General features: G+C 40.0%; 1 long non-coding RNA gene across 2 annotated transcripts; it reads right to left on the reverse strand.

Annotated features, from left to right (window-relative positions):
- Positions 1-10,967: 10,967 nt before the first annotated feature.
- Positions 10,968-12,730, reverse strand: LOC114644636 (uncharacterized). 2 transcript variants are annotated; one of them, XR_003715018.2, is made up of 3 exons: positions 12,645-12,730; positions 11,738-11,863; positions 10,968-11,055 (listed from the first exon to the last, which is right to left on the reverse strand). It is a non-coding gene; the product is annotated as an uncharacterized LOC114644636 (long non-coding RNA). The 2 variants fall into 2 exon arrangements; XR_007934607.1 differs by lacking the exon at positions 12,645-12,730 and adding an exon at positions 12,036-12,112.
- Between the last annotated feature and the right edge of the window lie 14,308 nt (positions 12,731-27,038).

Below are 27,038 nucleotides of genomic sequence, written 5' to 3' on the forward strand. Positions count from 1 at the left end.
AAAACTTTTTGAAAAAATTTTTTAAAAGAAATTTCAATTTTTCTTACCGAATTGATGTTCCCACTGGCCCTTAGGTAAGTCTTAATTGCACACTTCCTCCTACCGCCTTCTACTCGAGAATTTTACTGTGCACTAAGTGCTTAAATATAAAGTGCTCTAAATCTACAAATCCACCTACATGCAAATACTAATAAGCTACAAACTACTTTTGTAAAAAAACACTCTAAAAAAGTTTCTAAATGTCCCAGTGAACTATTTTTAAAAAAACCATCCACTGAGACTAAAACTAAACACTAGTAATTGGAGGGCACTATTTTGTATCAAACCATGCCCCCACCTTTGTTAAAAAACAAAGACAGACAACATGCAACACAAATTTAAATTAATTCAAAAAAATTTTTTTTATAAATAAAGTGTTTTTTGTGCACAGATAAATCTCAAGAAATAAATATATTTAAAGCAAGTAGGCCTACTAAAATGCAATTTTAAAATTATTTAAAACAGAGCTCTTAAAAAAACAAAGTTCCAAACAATTACAGAATAGAGTAAGCTTACCCAGATCAAAAAAGACAATTTCTACTAGGGAACAATAACAGACAAGACAAAAAGACAATCACAACATTTAAAACCCTGACGTTTCGCTTATAGCTAAGCTTTCTCAAAGGGTAATTAAAGAGTACTGGGCCCTTCTAAGAAAACCTTCCTTTTATATTGTTCTATCTACTCCTAATCCCTAAGTGATCCAAAGGTAAGGTTGATGTTACAATTAGGCCCTTAATTGAAATTGTGATTAAATCAAGACTTTGTAATTTCCCATTCAACAATGACTCATTTGACCTTGTTAAAAAATAACCTTAAAAATAATCTTTATTAAATAAATAATTCCAAAAATCTCTTTAAAAATTCTTTTTTCAAAAAATGTTCCTTTTGGCAATAGTATAGTCCCTACATAATAAATAATAAACAAAACCTTTTCTTCCTATGGAATTTTTAATTACAACTAGTCAATGGTAATCAACCATGACATCGTCCCCCTAATTTAACCTTAATTGGCTATTAATATTAATCTCGTTCCATAATCAGAACTTTTTATAGAAGCATGGATTTTAAATTTGGACTGGGACACAGGCCAGGCTAGGTTTAGGGTAGGGGATGCCAGCCTCACTGGCACCCCCGAAATGCCTCGGGTTCACCCAATCCAAGCCTATGAAAACATATTAAATAAATTTAAATTCTTTCCATACTTCCTAAGTCCACCTCAATTAAACCATCTAACAATTAAGACCACTCACATGGAGTTCGAAGCAAACTAATTAAATTCATTAATCCTCCCACATTCTCACATGGATTTCACTAATACCTCATTAAGGCCCTTAGGAACAATAGTATCCAGCCTATTAATCCTAACGGCCTCCCTCCAAAGTCTACTTTTTTTGTTCCACATATTGTCCTGCTCTAAAGGAAAAAACACAGGGTTATGCCCTGACTGCTTAAAGTGGAAATAAAGGATCGTGGGTTTCGTCTGATTCTCGATTAAACGTAGATGTTGAACACATCTTAATTTTAATGTGTTTTTTGTTTCCCCTACATATATTTGGAAACATTTTTTACATTGGATGGCATAAATGATATTGGTGGAAGAAAGGGATAAACTCTTGGAAAATCGGGGTACTCTACTAACGTTGTCAGATTTTTAACCATTTTTTTATTGCTGTACGGGACTTGCCAAGCACATCTATTCCTTTGTCGGGCCTTACATGAAGCTCGAACTATCATATCTTTTAAATTTTTATTCTTTCTGTAGGCTGAGACCATCCTAAATTGCTGCAAGTCAGTATCTCTCATCCGTACAGCCATAAAATTATTTTTAAGGACCCAAGCTACTCTCTGGGCCTGGTTTGAGAACGTCAAAATCAGGGAAATTATTTTATCCACCTGATTTCCCCTTTCCTCCTGCCATAATCCATTTGTAATCTCTGTCCTCCTTAATATCTGCCCTTCACTTTGTTCCCGCCATCCTTCCTCATGCTTTATTACACCTATCCTATCCTCCCAAAATGTAAACCATCCTATCCACTCCTCCCAACTTTGTTTCCACCTACCTCCACCATCTTATATACTAAATCTCTCCTATTCGTATCCCAAAACCCCTCCATTGTGACCCCGGGGAATATAACCTCCGACCAACTGTCCCCTGCTAATCCTAATAACTCATAGCCCAAACAACCACTTCTTATATCCACCCAGACTCCATCTATCACCTCACAATACACCCATTCCATCCACCCCTTCACCAACTTCTTCTTCACCTGCCAATCCCATCGTAAGCAGCCAGCAAGGTTCAGTTAGTGGTTCGGGGAGGTCAGGGGCCGTCTAACATCAGAGTCCAGGCCTCCAGATTGACCTCAGGGACTACCGCCACCGATCTTAACATCCGAGCCCCTAACAATGGGGTTAAGTTTAGTGGTTGAGAGAGGGCAGGGTTGTATAATTTCAGAGGCCAAATTTCCTAAATTAACATCAGGGACTAACTCCAACGATCCTAACATCAGGGTCCCTCACAGTGGGGTTAAGGCTAGTAATTGGGAGAGGGTTAGGTTTAGGGTAGGGGATCTGGGCTTATAAAAAAGTCCAGATCTGCACTGGTTCACCAGTCCAAGCCAAAGCTCTTTGTTTTTATTTTATTTCAAGTTATTGCTCAATATCTCCTAATTAAACATCAATTACCACTCACTCACATTCTCACATGGCTCATAATCTTTCCCCTGCATTCTCACATGACTCGTTCTCTTCCCTACCATCCCAATTAACCTTCCAATTCCCGGTTTAATTGGTATAAAAACAAAGTAACCCCCAATCTAGGGCTAGAGCCAGGGTTAGGGGTTAGATCCAACCCCAAAAAATTAGGGTTAGGGGTTAAGAATAGCATTAGGGTTATGGTTAGGATATAAAATTATCGTCTCTAAATCCTCTCAACCATAAACTGGAATTATTCTTTCATATTCCAAGCTGTCCTATTCCCTTCCCTCCATTTCATTTAGACCCTTGGGGAAGATAGTGCCCAATTTACCAATCCATTCAGCTTCCTTTTTCAGCCGAGCATGCTTACCCCCAATTGGATCTTGTTCCAAAGGGAAAAATTGTGGAGTATGGCCTGGGATAGAAAAATGCCTGTACAGGATTGTCTGCTTTTTTTGATCTTCTATTGCTCTCAAATGCTGTACCAGCCTTAATCTAAGAGTGTTTTTAGTTTCCCCGACATATGTCATCTTGCATTCCTGGCATTGAATGCCATAAACGCAATTGATCGACGTCAGGGAAAGCTGCTGGTAAACTGGATACTCCTGTCTGGTTTTCCTGTTCTTCACTATTTTTCTATAATTAAATGGAACCTCCCAGGCACACTTGTTCTTACGGCGGGACACGCAGGAAGCCCTAACCATCATATCTTTTAAATTTTTGTTCTTACGATATGATGCGATGACCCTCCAGTCCTGCAAATCCTGATCCTCTCCCTGAGCCTCCAAAAAATCCTCTTTCAGGACCCGGGTTACCTGTTGGGCCTGAGTGAATACGTCAAGATTAACGGAATAATCTTCTCCTGCTCTACCGTTATTCCTGCCGTCTCGTGTCCCTGTCCCTGCCTCTCTCCCCACAACCTCCTTAGTTCTGATCTTTCCCCCCACCATGGTCCATCTCCAAAAATGCACTGAAATCCTCCCATAAGGTCTAAATATTCTTTCCACTGCAACTTCCAATTCACTTCCACCATCTTTCCCATTAGTTGGACTCCCCTCTCATTCCATCCTACCCCTTCTACCAATCCAGAAAAGACAATCTCTCCCTTACCTCCATCCCATCTCCGTCCTTGATACCTTTTCAACCAACCACTACCCCCTTCCACCATTATCTTTCCAAAGATCACTATCTGATTCTCCTTCCCGCCCCTCCCCACTAACTTAACATCAGGGCCTATCTCCACTATCTTAGCCTTAGGGGACCCTTCCACTGAGGTTAAGGTTAGGATTTGGAGTAGGGCAAGTCAGTAATAAACTACCTGCCCCTAACTCCTCCTCCTCTCTCATATAGAATCTCTGTAAAAAATAGACGGCTGCCCACCACTGCTTTTCCCATTCCATCTGCTGTATATGATCTTGGGAAAAACAACCACCGTCCAACACCATCTATTTGCTCTAACTTTATTTGTGTTTTATTTTCCAGGTCCCGAGGAATCCAAACTGGCACAAAAGAGGAAGGAAGATCTATAGAGAAGAGAAGAATCGGTCCCCGGTAAGTAAACCCTTCCATAAAATATACGTCTAAGTCCACTAAACACTGATATTGTGCTCCCCGAAAACACCAATCTCCTCTCTCCCCCAACCAAATCCTATCGTACCATCCCTGCACTCCATCTCTATCATCATCCATTAACCCATCTACAACCCCTTCTAAGCTATCCTCCATCCCTGTCAACCAGGACAAGTCTGCCGAGTCTACTTCTGAATCTAAACCAATCTGTGGTAACTGTGGAATCCCTGTCACCCTCCTCAAGGGAACATGTGAGGTTAGATAACCCTTATATTGTTCTCAACCTCCATCTTAATCTCCCTTAAGAACCTTTTAGAATATCCCTATTTCTCAAGGCCTTAAACAAAACTGTTATAGCTTCTTCTACATCTGCCTGATCACTGTTTATACGATAGAATCTAATTAGTTGGGACTTAATTATTCCCCGAAAAGTATGTTTCGGGTGATAGCTCCCAGCCTGCAGAAGTGCATGAGTGTCTGTATTCTTAAAGAACACTTTTGTTATCAAAATATTTGTTCGTGTTCATTGCATTAGATCGGAAACTAAGCTGAGTATCCAAGAACGTCACCCCCTCCTGACTGATTTCTGCTGTCAGTTTAATCGTCTCATGTACACTATTCAAAATCTCCACAAAGTCCCAAAACTCCTGCAGTGAGTACAACCCAAATGCTGAATATATCATCCAAATATCTCAAATATAAGAATGGGAGCTTACGACATTTGCCAAAGGCAGTGCGCTCCCATTCAGACATATATATATTCGCATAGGCCGGGGCATACTTTTTGCCCATTGCTGTCCCGTGTACTTGTAGGTACATGACTCCATTAAACTGGAAGTCATTCGTTCTTAGGCTCAGTTCTAACAATTTCAATATATATTCATCTGGTCTCATATTATCCGGAAACCGTCGAAATATTTTCTTTACTGCCTGCAATCCCAGATCTATATCAATATTTGTGTACAATGATTCCACATCCATCGCAAACAAGAACGCACCTTCCGGAAATTCTCTATCTCTTATCACTTGTAAAAAGTGATAGGTATCCCGTACATAACTGTTGTGTCTTTGGGATAGTGGATTCAAACGAGAATCCAACCATTCGGATACCCTATACGACTCTGATGAGCAGTCAGATATTATCGGCCTCCCAGGTGGCACCGCGTAAGGAACTATCCATTTTTCCGGTGGTTTATGTATTTTTGGCAACAGATAAAACTTCCTGATTACAGATTCGGGGGGCCCCAATAAGAATTTCTTCTGCTTATAGGAAATCCATCCCTCCGTCTGCATATCATCAAGAATCTTACCCATCTTCCTTTTGGTTACTTCCCCTATCGATTTTTTAAGGGGACGATAATGAAGTTTGTTGCCTAACTGCCTACGTGCCTCCTGAATATATTGGCCCCTGTCTATCAACACGGTCATTGAGCCCTTGTCTGCTGGCTTAATTATGATATCCTTCCTATTCCTCATAAAATAGTTCAAGGACTCTCTCTCCCCTATGGAGAGATTGTCCTTTGGCAAACCACAAACCCCTAGTTCGCTCAACCTTCTCTGATCTTTCTCAATTAAATCCAAAATATCCTAACTAACCTCGTGGTCTTTTGGTGTCCAATGGGATGCCTCAACAAATCTCTCCGGGCAATCCTCCATATGATAATCAAAGTAATCTATGAGTTTGAGTCTGCGATGATATCTGCAGACATCCCTTTTAATCTCCACTAGATCAGTCCCTGTTGGGACCAGGACAAAAAGTAAGGCCGCTTTGCAATAGGTCAACATCTGTTCTCGTCAATCTAACCCTATCACATAGATTAAAAATGTTAACCTCTTTTGACAATACAAACGTGGACTCCTCCTGCAACTCCCCTAACTGATCCGGTCAGAAATCCATCAAAAAATAGCCTTGTTTGGACGTCCAATGGAGCTCATCTCCATCCACCAACTCCGCATCTCCTTGTCCTAAGGCTTCCAAGATCTTTACTTCTGGATGAATACTACCCATCTTGTCCAATAATTTGTTGAGTTCCTGGATTCTATACAACAATTCTGAAGACTGATTTAACACTAGAATTACCAGAGCCTACGAAAAAACTCGTAAATCCGTCCCACCTTAAATCGCGTCTTAAATCCGTTTGCACCTCTCCGCCAGAATCCTTTGTCATCTAAATGTGCTGATAAAGCTACTAGCAGCCAGCTATTCCATCCCCCCACCGACTTAGAATGAACTTCTCTCCTAGCTCAAGCCTTGCCTTGATTTGATTACCTGGGATTGAAGTGGAGTTTTACAGTGGAAATAATTCTAGCGTTATTTGGAATACACGCATTTCATGTGTGTTCCATTTCTATAGTTGGCTGTGCAGACACATTTTTAAAACAGAAACGTTTTTCATATTCTAATAGTAAATGACAAAATGTAGGCATAAACTATATAACGTATGAAGCCTGAAGTCCATATATCAAAGAAAACCATTCAAAAAAGGTAAAAATAAAAGAACACGTGCGCCTTCATGCAAAAAAAAAAAAAAAAAAAGCCGCGTTAGCATGCCACATTGACTTTCTTACTACAACCGCTGTGGTGGTGTAATGGTATCAGCCCCTGACTGGGAATCAGAGGGTGGCGAGTTCGATTCCGCACGGCTCCACTTCGAGAAATTAACTGCTCTTATTCTTACAATTTTAGAATAACAATATAAATTTGATTTCAGTCTGTAACAGGCGGTGTAACTTATGATACTGGTAAAGATTAGCTTTTTTTTTTTTTTTTTTTTTAATTCTCTTTTTCTTCTCGCAGTCACATTCAGAATCAATCCATACAACCCCATCTGACACAGCTGGTTTCACATAAATAAAAGTGCACTTTTATTCAAGACTATAACCGAAGAATAAAGAAAGCAAGTTACAGTTGGTGGTTGATACAACAGCTTGCGTGGTGCAATGTTAAGAACTGCTGATTTCCGATCCGTGCTATATAAAATCATCACATTCAAATATTAACAGTTCCCACACACCCAAGGTCCGCCATTCCTACATTTACAACATGTGTACTTGTTGCAGTGTACACACCTCTCTGTGCTATGGTTCCTATTACAGTGAATGAGCACCTGACACTGTACTTTCTTCCCTGGGGGAAGCTGAGGTCTTAGAACGGAAGTTTGTTGACGCTGTATCATCTTTTCTTTTTCCATCGCCTTTTCCTGTAAGAAGCGACGACGAAGTTCCTCTGCAAGGTGAGCCATGAACACTCTTCTTTTCTCAGCGGACCCCGTGCATGCCTTATACAATACGTGTGCGTTCATCGCTGCTAGGTCAAGGATGTTGTACAACACAGCAACCGGCCACCTGCGTGTTCCTGTGCGCACTGAACAAGCACGCGCCTTCTGGTCCATGATGTCAACGCCACGCTGGGGAAAAAAGAAAGACAAATATATGTGACATTTTGAAGAAATCATTTTATCACCAGAAGAGCACCAGAGTACTTCGTCACACTAATATTTTTTTCATTAGCATACCTTCATGTGGTTGTAGTCTGTGACCGTGTTTGTTTTTTTTTTTTTTTATCTTGCCCAATCTCCACATCATGGTGCATTGTGCTGAGAATGCAGACAGACTTCATCTTTTTGGGCACATACACTGTCAGCATGGCACTGGGAGATCTAAACACCAGCGTGGTGAATTGTTCGTGTACTGAACTGACTTTAGCTGCAGGTGGAAGTTCCCGTCGCACTTTATTCATGGTGCCAAGCAGAGCTGTATTGCGGTGCAGCAGTCTATTAGCCAGCGAAAGTGACGTGAAGAAGTTGTCTGTTGTTACGGTTCTGCCTTTTTGGATTGCGGCAGATTTGGAGACAAAGTACATGTGCAATGCCACTCCTTATTTAGGAAAAGATCCCAGTCGTCCCACGGGAGAAAGACTTTCCGAGTCTGTGGTCATAAAGCTTATGGAGCCATTTCTGAACAAAGGCAGAACCGTAACAACAGACAACTTCTTCACGTCACTTTCGCTGGCTAATAGACTGCTGCACCGCAATACAGCTCTGCTTGGCACCATGAATAAAGTGCGACGGGAACTTCCACCTGCAGCTAAAGTCAGTTCAGTACACGAACAATTCTCCACGCTGGTGTTTAGATCTCCCAGTGCCATGCTGACAGTGTATGTGCCCAAAAAGATGAAGTCTGTCTGCATTCTCAGCACAATGCACCATGATGTGGAGATTGGGCAAGATAAAAAAAAAAAAAAAACAAACACGGTCACAGACTACAACCACATGAAGGTATGCTAATGAAAAAAATATTAGTGTGACGAAGTACTCTGGTGCTCTTCTGGTGATAAAATGATTTCTTCAAAATGTCACATATATTTGTCTTTCTTTTTTCCCCAGCGTGGCGTTGACATCATGGACCAGAAGGCGCGTGCTTGTTCAGTGCGCACAGGAACACGCAGGTGGCCGGTTGCTGTGTTGTACAACATCCTTGACCTAGCAGCGATGAACGCACACGTATTGTATAAGGCATGCACGGGGTCCGCTGAGAAAAGAAGAGTGTTCATGGCTCACCTTGCAGAGGAACTTCGTCGTCGCTTCTTACAGGAAAAGGCGATGGAAAAAGAAAAGATGATACAGCGTCAACAAACTTCCGTTCTAAGACCTCAGCTTCCCCCAGGGAAGAAAGTACAGTGTCAGGTGCTCATTCACTGTAATAGGAACCATAGCACAGAGAGGTGTGTACACTGCAACAAGTACACATGTTGTAAATGTAGGAATGGCGGACCTTGGGTGTGTGGGAACTGTTAATATTTGAATGTGATGATTTTATATAGCACGGATCGGAAATCAGCAGTTCTTAACATTGCACCACGCAAGCTGTCGTATCAACCACCAACTGTAACTTGCTTTCTTTATTCTTCGGTTATAGTCTTGAATAAAAGTGCACTTTTATTTATGTGAAACCAGCTGTGTCAGATGGGGTTGTATGGATTGATTCTGAATGTGACTGCGAGAATGAAAAGTGAATTAAAAAAAAAAAAAAGCTAACCTTTACCAGTATCATAAGTTACACCGCCTGTTACAGACTGAAATCAAATTTATATTGTTATTCTAAAATTGTAAGAATAAGAGCAGTTAATTTCTCGAAGTAGAGCCGTGCGGAATCGAACTCGCCACCCTCTGAGTCCCAGTCAGGCGCTGATACCATTATGCTACCACGGCGGTTGTAGTAAGAAAGTCAATGTGGCATGCTAACGCGGCTTTTTTTTTTTTTTTTTTTTTTTTGCATGAAGGCGCACGTGTTCTTTTATTTGTACCTTTTGTGAAAGTGTTTCTTTGATATATGGACTTCAGGCTTCATACGTTATATAGTTTATGCCTACATTTTGTCATTTACTATTAGAATATGAAAAACGTTTGTTTTAAAAATGTGTTTGCACAGCCAACTATAGAAATGGAACACACATGAAATGTGTGTATTCCAAATAATGCTAGAATTATTTCCACTGTAAAACTCCACTTCAATCCCAGGTAATCAAATCAAGGCAAGGCTTGAGCTAGGAGAGAAGTTCATTCTAAGTCGGTGGGGGGATGGAATAGCTGGCTGCTAGTAGCTTTATCAGCACATTTAGATGACAAAGGATTCTGGCGGAGAGGTGCAAACGGATTTAAGACGCGATTTAAGGTGGGACGGATTTACGAGTTTTTTCGTAGGCTCTGGTAATTCTAGTGTTAAGAGGGAAAAGGGCAATTTAGCCAAATACAACTCTGCCGCAGGGAATTTTTTCTTAACACTTTTCACCAACTCCCCAAACTGCCTCTCCAATGCACGAAAATTTGTCTGTTGTGCGCAGTCATTTAAACCTATACACAGTACCACTTTCAAAATACCATCTTTGATTCCTCTAATCCTCTTTTGAACTATATCAGTTAACCCTCTCACTGTTGCTCCGGGAAAACTATGTGCCTCTAGCTCGTTCTTCCTGAAGAATGGAATCCTAGCAATATTAGAGTCCCCCAATACTAAATACAGACCCATCGGATCCAAGCTAAACTTCTTATCTCGCCACCCTTGATGTCTATGCGGGCGATCCACGATCTCTATATGTTCCACTTGCTTTTTTCTGTATTCACCAAGAGGATCAGTCTGGGAGGGGATCTCTGTACCATCTGTACTAGAACCCCCAACCTCTCTCATCCGTTCCTCTTGTAGATCGTCCCTGTCCTCTAATTTTGTTATTCTCACCTGTACTGTATCCACCGAGTTCAAATCCACCTCCACCTGTCCCATCCTCACTCCCTGTCCATCTTCCAGATTCATCTGTTGATTTTGTGGTGTTCCCATCTGAGCCAATGTTGTTCCATCTCCCATCACACTTTGCAATACCAAACCTGTATCACTCAACCCTGCCCCATCAATTTCCTCCACTTCCTCTCCATTCCCCCCATTAGAAGAAACAAACTGAACTGATTCAGGGGATGAATAATCCCACCGACCACCACTCCCATCCCCTCCCAATGGAACTCCCAAACCAACAGGACCATCCCCCGATAAATCGTCAGAATCCCCAGAGGTAAGTTGTAACTCAAAATTTATTTCATTCTGTAACAAGTTCCATTTTAAACCTTGATTTTTTTCTATTACAGTGTGTACTCCTGTCCCTGGAGATATTGCCAAGATCGGGGTCTCATCTGTCACCTGGGAAGACTGCCCAACCATCACCGATGACTCCAATATTTCCGCCACCCGATTAGCCACCTGCGAGCCGGACCATGGAGAAGAGGAAAAGGTATTAGAAACGGGTGATTGTTGCTCCCCCTCCCCCCTCTCCACTAAAGGTAGAACAGATGTAGAAGAGTTATGATTTAACTCCACTCCCCCCCCACTATCCTTATTATGGGTGGGAATAGAAGATAGATTATATGCAGGAAAATCTTTAAGTGCCAGTTGGATCTTTCCCTCAGAACTTACTGTCTGATCTTGTCCCCTCCTAAAAGGAATTGTTTCAAAATCAAACATTTCCTTATCCTTATTTAGTAGTTGTTCCCGTTCCTGCAAATTTAAGTCAAAATCATGAATATGTCCCTCCTCTATTAACTCTTTCAACTTACTAATCGAGGATTCAGTCAATTTCTTGCGATACCTAATCTTACCAAATTGAATTGCTCTTTGTAAGCAATCCAATTTGACAAGTTCTACCCCTGGGTATTCATGCAAAATTACCCCAATATAATGTTGTTTTAAGATTAGCAGACTCTGTTCTAACCAAATTCTAGTATTCTGTTGAATCCTCTTAGATGTTTTTATATTTGGTATTGCAGGTTTAATAAACAAAGTCAGCTTATCTGCATGTTTTTTCATACCTAATGGTATCTGTCCTGTCCGTAAGGCTGTATTGATTATCTCAAGGTGATGTATCGACTTGAGTAATTTTAAATACCTTTTGATGTTATATGAAGGAGCCCGCATCACACCATCCAGGGGTTGAAAATTATCCTCATCCTCTACTTCTGGGACATGTACCAGAGCATCATACCGGGATGAGACCGCAACTGAAGCCATAAATCTAACAAATAAACAAAAAACTAACACCAACAAACTTTACACCAAAATAAACATTAACTAATCAATCACACTTTAGAAAAAAGGGGGCCCAATAATCAATACCAATACCAATATCCAACTTAAAAAAAAAAAAAAAAAAAAAAAAAAATAACCTCTTAAAGTTTTTATCTTACCACATCTGTGAATACACTCGGTCTCTAGGCAAGCCTCTGTACTCCAAAATAACCCTTTGCTCCCCCAAGAATCCTGCTTATCTTGATCAAAAAAACCACTGCACACTAAGTGCTATATGTCAAATAACAAAGTGCTTTCGTGCAATCTATTAAAAGTGCTTATTGAAAACCATGCAAAAAAATCAAAACCCAAATCTAATAACTATGCTAAAAATTACTACTAATTATTATTAAAGAAAAAATGAAAAAAATATACATCCTGAAAAGTATAGGCAGATTATTTTGAAACAAACCATCCACCCAACCTTCCAAGGTGCACCTAAAAACCTAATTTATGAAGTCCACTATTTTGAAACAAACAATGGACCTCAATTAAAAACAAACAAACAAACAACACACAACATACGACATATAAAATTATTTGTGCACAGTGAAAAAGGTTTCTTTAAAAGATTTTTGAAAAAAATATTTTTTATAAAAAGCAGGCCAATGTTATAAAAAAAAGGAGCAAAAAAATTTTTTTTAATTATTTTTAAATAGTTTAAATAAATAGAGCTCTTAAAATATACTTACTTCAAAAAAAGGAATATATTAAAAGAGTAAGCTTACCCGGTCCTATATAAACAGAATATAGACAGACAAAACACCTACAACCAGATTCTTAACCCTGACGTTTCGCTTACAACTAAGCTTTCTCAAAGGGTAGTTAAAGAATACTGAGCCTACTTCCCTTCCTCCTTATATACTGCTCTCCTAGCCCTCAGCAGCAGATGTCAATCAATTCGAGTTTCGGGCATTGTTCTTATTCGGCTCAATTAACTAGTTGTAGTCTAAATGCCTCATAATTGATTGGTTTAATTAGTGTTTGATCCTCTAATTATGTTCTAAAAACCTTAAAATCTACAATCTTAATTTTAGCAATTTTAAGGATTAGGTGTAATAATTAAAAAATAATATATTGGTATATTAATAATCTTATCAGAGCCCATAATACATAGACATAACACAAAAACAACTCAAAGCAAATATAAATTAATCCATCTAACAGACTTAATCATACCAAATCAGTATCTAATTCCTACTGATTTGAATCCCCTACTGTTGACCTTAATTCCCTATTACATGTAATTTCCATCTGCTTCTGAATTGATATTTAGAGCAAAAACTCTTAACCCTTTAACCGCCAACTCCCTAAATATTCCCCACGCCAGGCGAAATCTGAACAATTTTCGTTTTTTTACTTTTTTACATTTTTTACATTTATTCAAGCAGTATTGACCACTAAATGTTGTGCAAGTTGCCAGTGTATACACGAAATCTATAAATGTAACCTGAATTCTCAGCTAAGCAAAACATCTTGATACCAAACCGTGCCCTTTTCAATGGTAGATACTGTCGAAACTGTAAGCGGCCCTTCCACGACAATAAACTTTCATCAACTGCAACTGACGGTCCTGGCATGTAGGGCAACTGAAATGCTTCAAATAAATGATCAATCAAAGGACGTAGCTTGAACAAGTGGTCGCGGTTTGGATCTTTCTTATCTGGCTCGTTTCTGTTGTCATTCAAATGAAAGAATTTCAGCAGCAAAGAGAATCGGTTACGTGTCATGACCGCTGCAAAAATAGGTGTTGCATACATAGGATCTGTAGACCAGTACATCTCAATATCTGGTTTTCTGATTATTCCCATCAACATCAAAATCCCAATGAATTTTTTCATTTCGTTTTCATCAGTGTCAAACCAAGCACGAACACGGGAATGTGGAGGTAAATTGGGATTTTTCTCAATAAACTGTGCTGCATACAGATTTGTCTGATGAACAAAATGTCTGATCAAATCAGGTGACACAAACAGCTCATAAAACTGCTCAGCAGTGTAATTGTTTACAACAACAATAAAGCCACACGTTCCCTCAAACGAATGCAGAAAAGGTAGTTCACCACGGGCAGCAGCCCAGCTGAGATGCTGGGGATACACCCACTCAGCGCCGTCATCCGATGCGTCTTCATTCACAGTATCATGCAGCGCACGTTGCTGCTCATCACTGTCGCTAAAATCTTCTTCAGAACTGCTACAATCATGATCAGAACTGTCCAAAATCGCCTGCAAAGCCTCACTTGAAGTCAGTTTACGTTTCGCCATATTCACAGCTGTTACATGTGAATCACGTCACATGACCGGCCAAAACAACCACAGACTTGTCGAAATACAACGTAGTAATAATACCCACGCCAAACCGTCAGTTATACTACTTGCCAGGCATTCATATAACCACAGGCAAATGTGCCGGATAATTCCGGCAGTATGGCGTTAGCAATAAAACAACGGTGCCGGATATATCCGGCAGAGGGCGGTTAAGGGGTTAATCTAAGACTGGGACACTGGCCGGGTCAGGTTTAGGGTAGGGGATCTGGGCTTATAAAAAAGTCCAGATCTGCACTGGTTCACCAGTCCAAGCCAAAGCTCTTTGTTTTTATTTTATTTCAAGTTATTGCTCAATATCTCCTAATTAAACATCAATTACCACTCACTCACATTCTCACATGGCTCATAATCTTTCCCCTGCATTCTCACATGACTCGTTCTCTTCCCTACCATCCCAATTAACCTTCCAATTCCGGTTTAATTGGTATAAAAACAAAGTAACCCCCAATCTAGGGCTAGAGCCAGGGTTAGGGTTAGGCTTAGGGTAGGGGATATGGCCATTACGGCACGCCCAGGTACAACAATTATTGATATTAAAAATTATTTAATTTTTTAATTGTTTTAATCTACCCCCTACTAGAAAATAAAACTGGATAAATAAATAAATAAATAGATAAATAAATAATTAAAGAAAATTAGATTCAAAAAATCTTTTATTTTGAATAAAAAAAACTTTACATATTAAAAAATAATAAATACACTAACAAAACCCTTTAAAACTAATCATCCCCTTTAAAAATTCCCCCCACAAAAGGAATTTTTAAAAAATTCTATCCCTATCATAATAAATACCTAAAAACATATATCTAAATCAATAAATAAAATAAATCCCTGATTCCCCCTATTCATTAATAAATAAAAAATAAATAAATAAATAAATAAACTCATTTTTCGTTTAACCCCATTGGGACCCAGGTATTCAAAGCCTCCATCCATTTTTGTTCCGCCCTCAACCGTCTTGTCTTGTTCCAGTTCCCCTGCTGCTCCAGGCCAAACATCACTGGTTTGTGACCTTCCATCCCAAAGTGGGAGTACAACACCATCTGTTTTTTTTGGTTGTCGATGAGTCTGAGGTGCTGTACAAATCGGTCCCTCAGAGCATTCTTGGTCTCCCCAATATAAATTAATCCGCAGGTGGAGCACTGGATCCCATATACACAATTTCTGTAATTAAGGTGAAATGTTTGAAGAATTGGTTTGTCCACCTTTGCCAGTCTATTGTAAATATTTTTTTTCCTGGCAAAGGGGATTTTCCAAGCAGTTCTGTTTTTGTGTTTTTTGTTAGGACACCTTGCATGAACCAAGATGTCCCTTAGATTTTTATTCCTTCTGTATGCAGCAATAATTTGAAATTGTTTTAATGGTAAATGGGTGCCCTGTGCCCCCACAAAGTTTGAACGCAGGACACCCATAACTGTCCTAGCATAGTGTGAAAATGTAATGACAACTGGGATTTTGCAACTGGGATCCATATTTGATGTAAGCTCCACCCGCGAACCCTCGACCTGGGTCCGATCCCCCTCTCCCTCCACCAGAATCCGACCCGGGGACCCCTCGACACCCACCCCCCGCCCTGCAACCTGGGAAACCCCAACTGTCCCAATTCCCACATCCTCAAACTCCGGGCCCCCCACCCCCATGTTTTTAGGGTTAGGGCCGGGGAGGGTTGGTGGAACCCCAGTTTCCCCAGGGGTGGGAGTCTCAACATCAGGGCCCCCCACCCCTAAGTCTTCAGGGTTAGGGCAGGGGAGGGTTGGTGAAGCCCTAGTTTCCCCAGGGGTGGGAGTCCCAACATCCGGGCCCCCCACCCCTAAGTTTTTAGGGTTAGGGCAGGGGAGGGTTAATGAGTCCCCCATTTTTCCAGGGGTGGGGGTCCTAACATCAGGGCCCCCCACCCCTAAGTTTTTAGGGTTAGGGCAGGGGAGGGTTAGTGGAGTCCTAGTTTCCCCAGGGGTGGGAGTCCTAACATCAGAGCCCCCCACCCCTAAGTTTTTAGGGTTAGGGCAAGGGAGGGTTGGAAGATCCATAATTGCCCCAGGGGTGGGAGTATTAACATCAGGGCCCCCCACCCCTAAGTTTTTAGGGTTAGGGTTAGGCTTAGGGTAGGGGATATGGCCATTACGGCACGCCCAGGTACAACAATTCTTGATATTAAAAATTATTTAATTTTTTAATTGTTTTAATCTACCCCCTACTAGAAAATAAAACTGGATAAATAAATAAATAAATAGATAAATAAATAATTAAAGAAAATTAGATTCAAAAAATCTTTTATTTTGAATAAAAAAAACCTTACATATTAAAAAATAATAAATACACTAACAAAACCCTTTAAAACTAATCATCCCCTTTAAAAATTCCCCCCACCAAAGGAATTTTTTTTAAAAAAATTCTATCCCTATCATAATAAATACCTAAAAACCTATATCTAAATCAATAAATAAATAAATAATCCCTGATTCCCCCTATTCATTAATAAATAATTAAATAAATATATAAATATGTTAATAAATAGAATAAATAAATAAATAAATAAATAAACTCATTTTTCGTTTAACCCCATTGGGACCCAGGTATTCAAAGCCTCCATCCATTTTTGTTCCGCCCTCAACCGTCTTGTCTTGTTCCAGTTCCCCTGCTGCTCCAGGCCAAACATCACTGGTTTGTGACCTTCCATCCCAAAGTGGGAGTACAACACCATCTGTTTTTTTTGGTTGTCGATGAGTCTGAGGTGCTGTACAAATCGGTCCCTCAGAGCATTCTTGGTCTCCCCAATATAAATTAATCCGCAGGTGGAGCATTGGATCCCATATACACAATTTCTGTAATTAAGGTGAAATGTTTGAAGAATTGGTTTGTCCACCTTTGCCAGTCTATTGTAAATATTTTTCTTCCTGGCAAAGGGGATTTTCCAAGCAGTTCTGTTTTTGTGTTTTTTGTTAGGACACCTTGCATGAACCAAGATGTCTCTTAGATTTTTATTCCTTCTGTACGCAGCAATAATTTGAAATTGTTTTAATGGTAAATGGGTGCCCTGTGCCCCCACAAAGTTTGAACGTAGGACACCCATAACTGTCCTAGCATAATGTGAAAATGTAATGACAACCGGGATTTTGCAACTGGGATCCATATTTGATGTAAGCTCCACCCGCGAACCCCTGACCTGGGTCCGATCCCCCTCTCCCTCCACCAGAACCCGACCCGGGGACCCCTCGACACCCACCCCCCGCCCCGCAACCTGGGAAACCCCAACTGTCCCAATTCCCACATCCTCAACCTCCGGGCCCCCCACCCCCATGTTTTTAGGGTTAGGGCCAGGGAGGGTTGGTGGAACCCCAGTTTCCCCAGGGGTGGGAGTCTCAACATCAGGGCCCCCCACCCCTAAGTCCTCAGGGTTAGGGCAGGGGAGGGTTGGTGAAGCCCTAGTTTCCCCAGGGGTGGGAGTCCCCACATCCGGGCCCCCCACCCCTAAGTTTTTAGGGTTAGGGCAGGGGAGGGTTAATGAGTCCCCCATTTTTCCAGGGGTGGGGGTCCTAACATCAGGGCCCCCCACCCCTAAGTTTTTAGGGTTAGGGCAGGGGAGGGTCAGTGGAGTCCTAGTTTCCCCAGGGGTGGGAGTCCTAACATCAGAGCCCCCCACCCCTAAGTTTTTAGGGTTAGGGCAAGGGAGGGTTGGAAGATCCATAATTGCCCCAGGGGTGGGAGTCTTAACATCAGGGCCCCCCACCCCTAAGTTTTTAGGGTTAGGGCAAGGGAGGGTTGGAAGATCCATAATTGCCCCAGGGGTGGGAGTCTTAACATCAGGGCCCCCCACCCCTAAGTTTTTAGGGTTAGGGAAAGGGAGGGTTGGAAGATCCATAATTGCCCCAGGGGTGGGAGTCTTAACATCAGGGCCCCCCACCCCTAAGTTTTTAGGGTTAGGGCAAGGGAGGGTTGGAAGATCCATAATTGCCCCAGGGGTGGGAGTCCTAACATCCGGGCCCCCCACCCCTAAGTTTTTAGGATTAGGGCAAGGGAGGGTTGGAAGATCCATAATTGCCCCAGGGGTGGGAGTCTTAACATCAGGGCTCCCCACCCCTAAGTTTTTAGGGTTAGGGCAAGGGAGGGTTGGAAGATCCATAATTGCCCCAGGGGTGGGAGTCCTAACATCAGGGCCCCCCACCCCTAAGTTTTTAAGGTTAGGGCCGTAGTGGACAAGTTGATCCCCAAGGACCGCGGGGCCAAGATTATTAGCCTCGAAACCCCCCTTAAAATCCAAATTAAAGTTCAGTCCAAGGGGGCCGGGTTGGTCCCCGCGGCTCCTAGGGCCTAAGTCCTCAACCTGAGGGCCCCAATTACCCCCATAGTTAAGATAAGGATTTGGGGGGGCTAGTTGGTCTATTAGTCCGGAGAGAGAGAATTTCTCACCCTCCGGGTTGCCCCACACTGGGCTTTTAGGGTCATGGTCAAATAAAATTTTTTCATCCCTGATGTCTTGCCCACAGGATGCCCAATGCAGATTCCATACCCGGACCGGAATAAAAGAACGGAAAAAGGAGAAGAATGAAGAGGTAGCGGAAGAAGAATCCTGAAATGTAAGTAAAAAGGAAGGTAAGTAAGAGCTGGTAAATGAATTTTTAACTTGTTGAGATTTATAGAAATAATCTGTTATTTTGTCTGTAAAAGGGTCTATTGTATCTATTTCAGAGATATTATGATATGACCTGAATCCCGCCTCCCTGACTGGAAGATACTGTAAGTCCGTAATCCCTAAATTATTCACTGATTGATCCACAGAAGTGACTGTAGAATTGAAGGGATTATCTACTACGGGAGACTGGAAAAAGAAAGAATCCGAATCAAAATACACTGAAATATTTGAAGAGGAATTGGAATAAACTGATAAGGCATCTGCCAGCCTGGAGATGTCCCAATCATTCAGTGGAGGAAGTTGTGGAATACCCGTTTTAGCGTTCAATGCTCCTCCCCTGCTTGTCAGATACCTGGAGACAGTTGTTTTGACTTCCGCCCGGACCTCCCGAAGAAAACGACGTGTATACCCTCTTTTACGGAGGGTCTGAAAAAGTAAGTGTGTTGCTTTCTCTGCATCTAATTGATCCGTATTGATCCTGTAAAATCGTATTAATTGAGATTTGATTATACTCCTAAATGTATGTTTAGGGTGAAAACTAGTCCTGTATAATAAAGCGTGAGTATCTGTAGGTTTAAAATAAATACGGGATTTTAATGTTTTAATTGTTGAGGATTCCATATCAAAATAAATTTCGGTGTCTAAGAAGTTTAAAGAAGTCTCACTTACTGTCGGTACTAATCTAATTGAACGATGGTGTGAATTTAAAATCCTAACAAACTGATCAAAATCTTTTGCAGGGAAGGTCCAGATGCCAAAGATATCATCCAGGTATCTGAAATATCTAAATGGAAGCCTGGGGCACTTACGAAACGCTGTTTGCTCCCACCAAGCCATATAAATATTGGCGTATGCAGGAGCAAATTTTTTTCCCATGGCGGTCCCGTGCACCTGGAGATAATATCTTTCGTTGAAGACGAAATCGTTACTCAAAAGACTGATGCTAAGGAGATCCAAGATAGCCTGATCCGGCCTCTCCGGAGCCGGATTATCCGCCAACAGTCGGGCCACCGCCTCCAAACCCATAGTGGTATCGATGTTTGTATACAGGGACTCTACGTCCATGGTGAACATAAGGGAGTGAGAAGGAACTTTGAGATTTTTAATTATTTGTAAGAAATGATAAGTGTCCTTAATATAACTATTATGTAATTGTGATAATGGATTGAGGAAATAATCTATATATTCTGCTATTCTATAGGATTCTGAGTTGCAATCTGATACAATAGGTCTACCTGCTGGTATCTGAAAGGGTACTGGCCATGTTTCTGGGGACTTATGAATTTTTGGTAAAAGATAGAATTTACGGATACTGGGAGTAGTTGGTCCTAATAAGTATGTTTTCTGTTTATAGTCTATATAGCCCAATTGAAATATTTTATTAATAATTGTTTTAATCTGGGTTCTGGTTTTCTCCTGTAAGGGGGTTTTAAGTGGTAAATAATGTTGTTTATTTAAAAGTTGTCGTTCTGCTTCTATGATGTACTGATTGGTATCCATGATGACTAATACTGATCCCTTATCTGCTGGTTTAATGACTATATCCTTATTGTTTTTAAGATTTGTTAAAACCTCTCTCTCACTAATTGTTAAGTTATCCTGTCCATTTCCCTGTAATTTTAAATGATTCAATGATTGAATATTTTTATTAATGAGTCTCTGGATCGGTTTTCTAATATCTGAACTAGCCGGGATCCAAGTCGAGGGTTCCCTAAATTGAAACTGTGGGTGTAAATGAGATGAGTAATCAAAATAATCCAATACCTGTAATTTTCTGTGATAGTTGTATATATCCCTTCTCACTTCCTCCATGTCCACCTCAGACGGAGTTGGAATGAAGGTAAGGCCCTTCTGCAGCAAGGAGATCTCCGGCTCCGATAATTTAAAGATGTTTGAAAGATTATAGATGTTTACCTCCCGGGCCAGACAAGTTCTGCTTGGCCCGTCAAACAGTTTAACTGCTCCCTCCAGAGATCTTGGATCTGATATGCTGTGTCCGGTGTCCAATGAATACGATCCTGATTTAATTCAATGTCTGTTGGAAAATCTAAGGCGTCCGGGAATAAATCCATTATGATACTGTTGAATCTCACAATCTGCTCCCTATGCAATGAGTTTTCCGAATATGGGATTTTAGCAATACAGATTCTAGCTTTGTGAAATGCTTTCCTAGCACTTCTATTCAATTCCCCATAATATTGTTTTAGCGTTTTTTCCGTATGCTCCTTTCCACAGTTATTTATTCCTACTGAAAGGATAACATACCGAACCTGATCTTGGGGTATTGTTGTTTTAAGAATTTTAATTAAATCTAGGATCTTAGCCCCTGGATAACTCTGGAGTTCCACCTGATCAAAATAAACATGAGGTATCCTAGATATATTAGAGTCTCCAACAATCAAAATGGTCTTATTACACTGTATTCCTACCCATGGCCTATAAAATCTTCTTGCTTTATTTACTAAAGTAATTTTATTAATGTCTATTTCTAAATGTGCTGGTGTCCGAATAGAAGCTGGAGGATCAGAAATGGACTTTAATTCCAAAGATGGATTTGAGGCGTCCTCATTCATCTCTTCCTCCCTATTGTGTTGGTAGTTTGAATCGAGTGTATTACCTAAAATAATATCACTGGAGGGAGCAGTCGAACCTGTAATAGAGGAAATGGACAATGGATCAGTCCCTCCCAGATCCCCCGCTGCATCAGCCCTCCCCGAATCTCGAAGACATTCCGTTACTAACCCAGGTGAACGGTAAGACACCGCCATGATAGGGGCAAACAAATTATGTTGGGTATTCCCACACTGAGGATCAATTACAGGCTGACCATATGCCATCAGTCCGGGCTGGAATGTCACATCAGTAGAACTAGAAGATAAAGATGATATTTTAAAGTTTGGGGTGGAAATAGAATCCGGCGTTTTAGAAAAAAGAGAAGAAGGAATAAGAGAAGAAGGAATCTTTATTTTTTCCAATACTGGAACCAAACTTTTCATTGATTTCATGCTTTCATTAATCTGAGCAGTTGCAGAAGACTTAGATAAAACAGATCTAGTATGTTCATCTACTAATTTTATTGATTCTTTGTTTTCTAAAGAAATAGGAGTCCCTACAAGAAGATCGGAATTGGTTTTTGCTGAAGATAGAAGTTTTGGAGAAGGAAAAGAAAAAGAATTTGAAGAAAAAGCAGTCAAAAGAGGAGTATCTATTGCTTCCAATGAGGTAAGTTCAGATACAGAAGTTTTATGAACCTCTCTATCTAGTAGAGGAGAACCAGAAGAAGCAATTTGAGTTGTAGAAAGATCATCCAAATTAAGTTTATTTTCAAGAGAATGAAATTCAGAAGCAGAAACAATATGCACTTTAGGATAGAGATTAGCATTAGGTGTATTTATAGGCGTAACTGAAGAAGAGATTTGAATATTATTTATTGTTGACAAAGGATTTGTCTGTCCCTGTTCAGTAATGAAAGTCTTAATTTTTTCAGACACCAAATTTGAAGTGGAAAGAGAAGAAGAAGAAGAGGAAGAAGAAGAGGGAGATAAAGAAAAAGAAAGTTTGTTACATCCCAGTCCAAAGTCTATCCCAACTCCTGATTGAAAAGTGTTTTTACCTGTTTCTATCTTTTGGTGAGTCCCCAAGGGTAAGGAATTACTCTGTACCTGATCCCCTGTTGATTTTTCCCGGGACCTCGGTTTTAGACCTTTTTTCCTTTTGTTTGGAGATGTTTTTTTGTTCGGATTTCCTAAAGAATTTTTGGACAAAGAATTAGAAGAATTGGAATCAGAAGATTTAGAAGATGATAAAGAATTAATTAAGGATTGAGAAGATGATAAAGCCTGATCAAGTGGTTCATGTAATTTAACCCTTGCCTTTTTAGATGATAGAGAAAGAGATGGTATTCCGGGACTCAAATCTATGTTTTGTATAACTGGAGACAAAAGAGGTTTGGAAGATAAAGGTACCGTAGAAGAAGTCAAATGTTGAAGAAGAAGAGATGAACCGGTCCGGGTGGTATCACTGCGACATCCTATTGCCTTTTTATGACCAACCTGTATCCATTGCTCATCGTTATCCATTGGGGAATGAGAAGTCAATAGATGGAAGTCCGGATCGGCCCATGGCGAGGAGAGGTCAATCTGCAGATCAAGAATACGTGAGTCCAACAGCACCTCAGAAAACATCGCAACCGAAGATGGCGTTAATTTATTACGGTACCTCACCTTTGCAAAATGGATTGCTTTATCTACCTGATTGGAATCAAAAACCAGTGTACCATCTTTTAGACCATACAGTTGTTTTAAATAATGTTTATACAAAGATTGTAAGTTAGCCTTTAACCAATTCTCAGTATGATTCTGAATTTCTAATAGTACTGGTTGGTCTGGAGAAGCAGGTTTAATGAAGGCGGTGAGCTTTTGGGCATGTTTAATCATACCTTTTGGAATTTGCTGATATTTAATTGCCTTCCAAATAATTTCTATATGATGGATAATTTGTAAAAGCTTAAAATACCTTCTGTCCCACTGGAATCCAGTCCTGTTGCTCCTGCTCTGAATAGCTGGTTCTGGATTGTTACCTGGATCATTAGTCATTGGTTGTTCTAAAGGGGAAAACCGGTTAGAAGAATAAAATCTAGACAAAGACATATTAAAGAAGAAAGGAAAAGGGGGGGGGGGGAATAGTTTTGGGAAGGTATAAATGACAATTAAAAAAACAAGAAAGAAAAAGGGGGGGGGAAAAACGGCAGATAAATTCGAAAAAAAAGGGGGAGGGGGGAAAAACAAAGACTATACCTACTATAGTTGTATTATTCAAATTACTTAATAAATCATCAAGTGACAAAACAATTAACAAATGACATAAAAATTAACATACAAAGATAATACTAAAAAAAAAAAAAAAAAAAAAAAAAAAAATTTTTCCAAAAAAGAAAAAAATGAAAGAATGACCTTAGTTTATACCAAAATTAACCCTTAAAAAAATTTTTTTGTCTAAAAAAACATTTACTTTCGCTTACCCTATTCACCGTAGACTTAGTATACCTCTTCTTATCTTTTTGTTCTCAGATGGTAAGAAAATATTTTTCTTATGTCGTAGATTTCAGTAGTTTGGCTCCCTTTACCTATTTGTGGCCTATCTAATTTCAGGTATATTTTAAGTGCTATATAATTGTAAGTGCTTATAATTTTAGTGCTATAACATTTATCAGTGTTAGTATACAATTCTAAACTACCACACTATTACTTAGTTAAAATAAATCATGCAAAAAACAAAACAAGTATGAAAAATATACAAAAAAAATTCGGTATACCTTGAAAAAAAGATTGTTTTTAAGTATTCAGGCCTGATAAGGAAAAGGAGGTACCATACTTACAAAAACCCAGAGCTCTGGAAGATGAAAAAAAAAGTTAAAAAAAGGTATTTGCTAGGTTTAAATAAAGTCTTTAAAAAGACTTAAAAAATGGTGAAAAAAAGGTAAAAAATCCTGACCTCACAAAATTAAACTAACTTAAAAAGAACCTAGTATTATTTATTCTTCCTAACGTTTCGGTTTGAAAAAACCTTCTTCAGAGGAGTCGAATATCTGACCTATTGGTAAAAGCTGTTTTTATGTACTACTCAAATTAATTAGGTCCCAGATGGCTTAACTAGGTTCATGGGGTCAAGAGTCAAAAGGTCAAATTTTAAAAGTAAACAACTCAATCTCCAGACCTATCCCGATTCTTATTTCTCAACTACTTAATTTCAAAAATTGTTTAATTGAAAAAAAGAGTAAAATTTAATCTTAAAAAATAAATCTTTATTTCCATTACTTAAAAAAAAGGACCTTTTATATAAGAAAATATAAAAAAACTTATGAATAAATAAATCCCTCTATCTAAGGGTCAAAGGTAAAAAGTCATAGGTCATTCAGTAAATCAAAAAAAAGAGAAAGAGACAAAACTCTTAATTTCACAAAAAAAGAGAAATGGGGCAAAAGGTTTTTTTTGGAAATACCCCATTTAGTTATAGAACAAAAAACTAACAATACACTTAAAGGGATAGATAGAAAAATATATAAAAAAAAGAGATTCAATAATCTAAACTCCTTTTAGATAGGGGTTAAAAATGGGAGGGGGGAAAAAAGGGGGGATTTTTTGGGGAAAAAAAAGGGGGGATTAATTTCTATAAGGGAAAAAAAGATTTTTTGGGGGGGGGAAAAGTGAAATTAATTTCTACGATTTTTGGTATTATACCAAATCACTGTATTTTTAATCTAAGACAACCTAAAGATGAAAAAGATCCTTATAGACTACGCTATTTCCCCTATCGGATTTTAGTTACATAACACATATTTATGTTTTCATCTGTTGGTTATTTTGTGTCTTAAAAAGGGTAGAACTCCATCCAAGAATCGGACTCTGGCAAGGTCAGGCTTAGGGTAGGGGATATGGCCATTACGGCACGCCCAGGTACAACAATTCTTGATATTAAAAATTATTTAATTTTTTAATTGTTTTAATCTACCCCCTACTAGAAAATAAAACTGGATAAATAAATAAATAAATAGATAAATAAATAATTAAAGAAAATTAGATTCAAAAAATCTTTTATTTTGAATAAAAAAAACCTTACATATTAAAAAATAATAAATACACTAACAAAACCCTTTAAAACTAATCATCCCCTTTAAAAATTCCCCCCACCAAAGGAATTTTTTTTAAAAAAATTCTATCCCTATCATAATAAATACCTAAAAACCTATATCTAAATCAATAAATAAATAAATAATCCCTGATTCCCCCTATTCATTAATAAATAATTAAATAAATATATAAATATGTTAATAAATAGAATAAATAAATAAATAAATAAATAAACTCATTTTTCGTTTAACCCCATTGGGACCCAGGTATTCAAAGCCTCCATCCATTTTTGTTCCGCCCTCAACCGTCTTGTCTTGTTCCAGTTCCCCTGCTGCTCCAGGCCAAACATCACTGGTTTGTGACCTTCCATCCCAAAGTGGGAGTACAACACCATCTGTTTTTTTTGGTTGTCGATGAGTCTGAGGTGCTGTACAAATCGGTCCCTCAGAGCATTCTTGGTCTCCCCAATATAAATTAATCCGCAGGTGGAGCATTGGATCCCATATACACAATTTCTGTAATTAAGGTGAAATGTTTGAAGAATTGGTTTGTCCACCTTTGCCAGTCTATTGTAAATATTTTTCTTCCTGGCAAAGGGGATTTTCCAAGCAGTTCTGTTTTTGTGTTTTTTGTTAGGACACCTTGCATGAACCAAGATGTCCCTTAGATTTTTATTCCTTCTGTACGCAGCAATAATTTGAAATTGTTTTAATGGTAAATGGGTGCCCTGTGCCCCCACAAAGTTTGAACGCAGGACACCCATAACTGTCCTAGCATAATGTGAAAATGTAATGACAACCGGGATTTTGCAACTGGGATCCATATTTGATGTAAGCTCCACCCGCGAACCCCTGACCTGGGTCCGATCCCCCTCTCCCTCCACCAGAACCCGACCCGGGGACCCCTCGACACCCACCCCCCGCCCTGCAACCTGGGAAACCCCAACTGTCCCAATTCCCACATCCTCAACCTCCGGGCCCCCCACCCCCATGTTTTTAGGGTTAGGGCCGGGGAGGGTTGGTGGAACCCCAGTTTCCCCAGGGGCGGGAGTCTCAACATCAGGGCCCCCCACCCCTAAGTTTTTAGGGTTAGGGCAAGGGAGGGTTGGAAGATCCATAATTGCCCCAGGGGTGGGAGTCCTACCATCAGAGCCCCCCACCCCTAAGTTTTTAGGGTTAGGGCAAGGGAGGGTTGGAAGATCCATAATTGCCCCAGGGATGGGAGTCTTAACATCAGGGCCCCCCACCCCTAAGTTTTTAGGGTTAGGGAAAGGGAGGGTTGGAAGATCCATAATTGCCCCAGGGGTGGGAGTCTTAACATCAGGGCCCCCCACCCCTAAGTTTTTAGGATTAGGGCAAGGGAGGGTTGGAAGATCCATAATTGCCCCAGGGGTGGGAGTCTTAACATCAGGGCCCCCCACCCCTAAGTTTTTAGGGTTAGGGCAGGGGAGGGTTAATGAGTCCCCCATTTTTCCAGGGGTGGGGGTCCTAACATCAGGGCCCCCCACCCCTAAGTTTTTAGGGTTAGGGCAGGGGA

This window comes from Erpetoichthys calabaricus, chromosome 3 (assembly GCF_900747795.2).
Source record: "Erpetoichthys calabaricus chromosome 3, fErpCal1.3, whole genome shotgun sequence".
NCBI classification, from domain to species: Eukaryota; Metazoa; Chordata; class Cladistia; order Polypteriformes; family Polypteridae; genus Erpetoichthys; species Erpetoichthys calabaricus.